The sequence below is a fragment of the Vicugna pacos genome, chromosome 5 (genome assembly GCF_048564905.1).
Source record: "Vicugna pacos chromosome 5, VicPac4, whole genome shotgun sequence".
Classification (NCBI taxonomy): domain Eukaryota; kingdom Metazoa; phylum Chordata; class Mammalia; order Artiodactyla; family Camelidae; genus Vicugna; species Vicugna pacos.
In genome coordinates, this window is record NC_132991.1 from 76,904,008 (window position 1) to 76,909,637 (window position 5,630).

Below are 5,630 nucleotides of genomic sequence, written 5' to 3' on the forward strand. Positions count from 1 at the left end.
CCTATGAGAGATCAATAAACTTCTGTCTTGTTTGAGCTTTGATTATTTCGGACTTTTTGGTCACTCACATTGACCTAATCTCAACTGATAAACCTGGATAATGGCCACATCCTCCTTTCCAGGTGAGGAAACAAGCTCAATGTTAAATGACCCAACGTTCAGAGTGCTGTCTCCAACACCAAAGCCCACGTGCTTTGTATCATATAGCATCTAAACTACCGTATCAGTTTAGAGTTTAGACAGGTCTTCAGGTAGAATGAAGCTTGTTATTGCTGCTCTTCCATATCTGGAGCAGAAAGGACATAGGTTCATCTGACAGTAAGAGTTTGTTAGATCTGTCTTATTTCCTGATCCCTAATTAGGAGAAGTTAGATTTCATCACTGAATTTGTATCTATGGTTTAAGTATAGGCCTGACTGACCAAGAGGACAATCCAGATTTATTCAGTCTTCTGTAAACAAATGTCCAATGAGCATCTCTTAACAGCCAGATACTGTTCTGACACTGGGGAGACAGCAATGAAGAAAAGAGACAAAAACTCCTGCCCTTGTGGACTCATTCTTCCTGGGAGAAAAAGAAAATTTTAAAAAGAATAAAATGATACTATTTTAGATGGAAGTAAGTATGATGAAGAAATCTACATCAAGGAAAGGAGGTAAGAAATGGGGAGAGGGGAGGAAGGGTGGTTGAATTTTTAGTGGAATGGTCAGGGACGGCCTCACTGAGAAGGTGATGTTTGAGCTGAACTGAAGTAAGTGAAGGGTGCGCAAGGTGGATATCTGAAGGAGGAGCATTTTAGGCAGGGGGAACAGCCAGGAGTATATCCATTGCGTATTAGCATAGCAAGGATACAAGTTTTCCTAGAGCAGAACATGAGATACAGTGAGAAAGATACTGAGGGGCCAGGCGGTAGGGGTCTTGTAGGTCATCGCAAGGAATTTGGCTTTTATTCTAAATGAGGTGAAAAATAAATAGAGGGTTCTGACCAGAAAAGTGGGATGATATGACTTCAGAGTTAAAAGGATACTTTGGACTGCTGGGAAGGAAGCAGACTGAAGGGGCAAGAGTGGGAGCAAGGACACCGATTAGGTGACAACTGCTCTACTATAGGTAAGAATGATGGCAGTTCTGGTTCCGACCAAACCTCTCATGTATAATAGTTAGAAACTGAAAAAAAATGCTTTTTTAAAGATTTTAAGGCACTGTCAAGTGATCAGAAGTAGGCAGAAACTGGAGAGAATTCAAGAAAGGGATCACGCTAAGTGAGATTGTGCGTCTTCACAGGAAAGCAGGCTCCAGTCCATGTAACATGGGGCAACCAGAACTCACTTAGCAGTCTGACTGCTTTGAAGAGTCAGACAGAATTTAGAGGCTATAAGAGCAGCTGGGAATTGAACAGAGAAATTTCAGAAAAAAAGACTCCATAGAGTGGGGAGCCCAAAATTCTATATCTAAATTCCATGCAACTCCTTGGTTAACCCACGTACTGCAAACTCTTGGTGCAAAATTGTCCAATGGAAAACAACAGGAAGAAGACTGTAAGAACTGACCAGAATTTTTAACTCCTGCTCACAGAAGGGGAAGCAGAATTTGGAGTTTTTAAGTTCAGCCAAATAAATTGTTTGCTAGACTAGCTGGATAACAGAATCCAAGAGTCTCCACACTATGTCATTCATAATGTCTAGTTTGAAATGCAAATAACTAGACATGTGAGCAAAGAAGAAAATATGACTCATGGTGAAGAGAAAAAGCAGTCAATAGAAGCTAATCCCAAGATGACCAGAGAGTGGACAAATGAGCAAGAACCGTATAGTAGCTATTATAAATGTGCTCAATGACTTAAAGGAAAATGTAGCCCTAAGTAATGGGAATCTCAACAAAAAAGGGAAAGTACAAAAAAGGTTAAAGCTCTAGAACTGGAAAGTATAATATCACAAACGAAAAAAAAACCACTAGATGGGTTTAACAACAGGCTGGAAATAGCAGAAGGAAGAATCTGTGACCTTCAAGATACAGCAATAGAAATTATCTAATCCAAAGAACAGAAAGATAAAAGTGTTTAAATAAATGAATTGAGTTTAAGTGACCTGTGGGACAATATCCAGTGGGGTAATATCTGTATACTTGGAGTTCCAGAGCGGGAACAGAGAGAAGATGGAACAGCAGACCTGAATCACCCAAGTGACGAGAGAAGATCAGTTCTCAAAATGAAGAGAAAGGACACCAGATGGAAATACAGATTGACAGGAAGAAAAGAAGGGCACCAAAATGGTAAAAATTAAAGATTATATTTTTTTCTCCCTTAATTTTAAAGATTGCTCATTTTTTAAAGCAAAGAGTGTAATATTATATTATTGTAATTATGGGATTTATAACATATGTAGAACATATGTAGATATAAAATACAGAAGAAGATAGTCCCATTGAGCATCAAAATATATAATAAAAGTAATGGAATATAACACATTCACTAAAATGTGTCCATGAGTTCATACCGATACAAGCAAATGCATAATACATAACTAAATGGGAGATGGGAAATCTCTTTTTCACAGCAAATGGCAACTAATACATTTAGAAGGAATGATGGAATTTGAAAATCATCAATGGAAACTAAAACTAGTGTTTGAAAATTTGATGAGGAATAGCATCTTTACATACTCTTAGAGCATCTCCCTACAAATTATTTGTTAATTATAAAGGGAGAAATTCTTTATAAATCATAAAGTTAATTAAAACTTAACACTGAAAAGCCAGGTAGGGGCCACTTTAATCAAGTGATCAAAGTTCAGAATAAAATACATGTATGATTATTTGTGTGTGTTTTATGTTTGTGTGTTTGAGAGGGAAGAAAAGAGAGATGAGTGAATGACAAAGAAATTGAAGAAAAATGCGAAACACTGGTAAATCTGGATGATGGGTATATGGGAATTCTCTATACTATTTTGGCAACTTTTTTATAAGCTTGAAATTATATTGAACTAAAAAAGGAAAGGATGGCAGCTTGAACCACAGTGGTAGTGGTGCATGTCATAAAAACAGTTAGATTTCTGAATATATTTTGAAAGTACAGTCGAAAGGATTTGATGATGGATTGGCTGTGGGGTGTGAAAGACAGAGGTACCAAGGATGACCCCAAGATCTGGGACTCAGGCAGGTAGAAGGAGGAAGTAGCCATTTATTGGGATGGGAAAACTGTGGGTAGAGAAAGTCTGTGGAGGTGGAAACCAGGGATTTGGTTTGGGACATGATAAACCTGAGATGCCTATTAGTCAGCCAAGTAGGGCTGTTCACTTAGCTACTGGAATAGATATCTGGAGTTCAGGGAAGAGGTCTGGGCTGCATTTGTTTATTTAAAACCATGAGAGGATGTAGGGAATTAACACAAACTAATGAATTCTGGGATATTCCTCATGAAGACCTTCCTGCTCTAAATCTATAAACAGCATATAAGTTCAGTCTACATTTAGCTATTTTCATACTCATGGTGTAATTTAATATGTTTTTCTGTCTAACTTACCCACTTAAATTTTATAAAACAAGCATTTCTTGAGTATCTTCAGTGTGTAAGTTACTATCTTGATGTGCCTGTAGTGCAAGCACCAGCATGTCTAAAAGATTCCACCTGGGTAACAGGACTTAGTAGGCAGCATAAATAAACAATCCAGAGTCAAGTATCTGGTCATGCCACCTAGCTGATTCATAGAAATTTATTGCCCTGATAAATTACAAAGATGTTTTAGGTAATATTAAGCAATGCTTTTGCAAGAGAAAACACATAACCCTATTTTCTCACCACTTTTGGGAGAGCAAGGGACAAAGCTTATCACTGTTTTGTTTACTTATTTTTTAAAAATAAACCTACTGTTCAGGAAAGGTTACAATAAACTGGAGGAAACTTAACCCAATGTTCCCTAGAAGTAAGTTTTCTATCTCAAATCAACCCATGACCTCCGTGGGACATTGTCTTCCCAAACTAAAGTTTACGGAAAAATTCACTCATTTTTTTTTTTTTAGTGGTTTTCTCTCCTTTCTTTTTCTTCATCTCCTTTATAATTTTTTTCTGTAAAATAAAACACTAATATAGAAAATCACATAAATTAAATGTATGGCTTATTGAATTATTATAAGGCAAATGCCTCCAACGTCTTGAGACATAACTCTATTTTAACATAACCAGTCACCCTAGAAACCCTTCAGTGTGCCTCAAGCCAGTCACAATCCCCCTCCCTGCCCTCCCCATAGGTAACCACTATCCTGACTTATTATTCTGTTCTTTATATTTCCTGCAAATTAGAAGATGGATCTAGGGACATCCAGAACCTGGTTCCATCCCCTTGACCAATCTGTAGGTGGTGTTTTTTTTAAGACTATGGAGGCATAAAACATCTGGTTGTCATTCTGTGATTTTAGAAACTGTTGATATTTATTACCCATAGCCACTCATTATAGGTTGTAAAATGATGATATCCTGGTTCTATGTATTTTTCATTTATTAGTTAGAATGCTTTCATAAAGAGACACTTCCCCTCACCCTCTATTTGGTTGCAAAGTGATACAGTTCATATGAGAAAGGAAGGATAAATACTTGGTTCTTTAGTTCCATTTGCCGATTTTCAAGATAATGATTTGGTTTCCTATTGTCCTCCAAAAGTAATAACTACTTTCCATATTTTTGTGAAATCACGGATTTAAACATATTTGATGAATTTGAGTTCACTGCAATTATCATTAACTCAAAAGTTTCCATCTTTGGCCAGTGAGAGCCTCTTCAGGTTGACTCCAGAGCCTTTAGACACCACCCTACTAGTCTTTGACAGCCTCCTCGTCATCTGGTGTAATGAGGTGTTTCAAGGACATCGTGTTCATTTCCTGCCTTACACCTAGAACCAGTCATTTCTCCCAGGAGATCTGGTCTCTTGTAGTGAAAAAAGGTATTGCGAGACCACAAACTGGGTGCTAGAGATGCTCCTCGCTATTGTGTAGTTTATCATTTCTAGGTCTTTTCAGTGGACGTATCTGGGGATAAAATAAGATCAAGTACCTCATGGGCTTATATTGACAGTTTCAATTCAGTTTTGAAATCACAGAGTTTTTACTTAACCTCTTCTCTCCTACTTTAGTATCTCTTTTCTTCCGTATCAAGAATCCTGGTTCTCAAGGAACCAGAAACAATGGAGATGAGAGAATTTTTCTTGGAGATAAAGAAGATGATAGAATTGAATATCTCAAGACTACTCATTTGTTTTATCTCATATGATACACATAACAGTCTCAGGATAGCAATTATAGGATTCATACCAATATGATTACTGAAAATATTCTGTCCTCCATTTTTAAACAGTTGTACAATATCTGCACTATCAGAGGATACAGCTTCAAGCATCCTCTTAGCTTTCAATCGTCTTAGTTCTAGGGAATCTCTGTTCTTAATGTTCACCAGCAGTCCTTAGGTCAGTCAATATCTGTCTAATTATTTTGTTGTCTGAAGCTAATTTTCTAGATTTCACATAAAGGAATCATGGGAACAATATTCCCTGAGATCTGTGCCCACTATATGTGAAAGTTATTCTGGATTAAAAAAAAATTGATACATAGTTCCTTGATCTTAAATCTGTTACTCCATATTT